Source organism: Melanotaenia boesemani, chromosome 19, assembly GCF_017639745.1.
Source record: "Melanotaenia boesemani isolate fMelBoe1 chromosome 19, fMelBoe1.pri, whole genome shotgun sequence".
NCBI classification, from domain to species: domain Eukaryota; kingdom Metazoa; phylum Chordata; class Actinopteri; order Atheriniformes; family Melanotaeniidae; genus Melanotaenia; species Melanotaenia boesemani.
This window is the reverse complement of record NC_055700.1, coordinates 26958190-26959195: the sequence shown is the minus strand read 5'-3', so window position 1 is coordinate 26959195 and position 1006 is coordinate 26958190.

Genomic DNA, 1006 nt, shown 5'->3' with positions numbered 1-1006 from the left:
GGATCCGCTGATCCACACAAGGCTTACTCACTAACAATCAAATTACACTACTCAGAGAACTCTCACGAAGCGAACTGTGCCCTAATGACACAGCCCCTGATGAATGGTGCAGTCCAGTATTTATTCAGGGGCAATCAGCCCGATGAGGTTCAGCTGAGGAGAGCGGGAGCGGCAGCAACGAATCAGCGAGCAGAAGGGGAGGGAGGACCGTCGTCATCACAGCTCCGTCTGATTGACAGGTCCGATGACCAATCCTATGCGGCCAGGGCCTAGGCAGCTCCACTTCCTCGTAGCAGTATGATGGACAGGCCGGACGGCCAATCCCAGAAGGCCAGGGGCCGTAACAGAGAGCGTAAAAATTTTTTACCAATATTTGAGTTTTTTCAAAATGTAGGTGTTTCCATTACCTTTTTTTTTTTTTTTGTGATATTTAGCTTTTGCGCAATTCTAGGGGTAATGGAAACGCACGTATTGTCATGTTCTAGAAAGCAGGTGGAGATGATCTGAGCTTTGTGACATGGTGCATTATCCTGCTGGAAGTAGCATCAGAAGATGCTCCACTGTGGTCATAATGGGATGGACATGGTCAGCAACAATACTCAGGTAGGCTGGGGTGGTTAAACCAGGCCACGTTGGAGCCTAAAGTGGACCCAGAAATCATCCCCTACACCATAACACCACCAGTAGCTTCAGCCTGAAATGTTGATACAAGGCAGGATGTATCCATGTTTTCATGATGTTTCCACCAAATTCTGACTATCATTTGAATGTGGAGCTGAAATGGAGACTCATCAGACCAGGCAATGTTCTCCATCTTCTATTGTCCAGTTTTGGTGAGTCTGTGTGAATTTTAGCCTCAGGCTATGTCCACACGGCACTGAAGCCAGTTCAGGTGTGAAAATGGTGACGAAAACCAGGAGAAAGGCTTCAAAATCCCCACGAAACCGCTGTAGTACATACTACAAAGCTGTGGAGGGCGCCCTGATGATTAAAGCGTAACACTCCA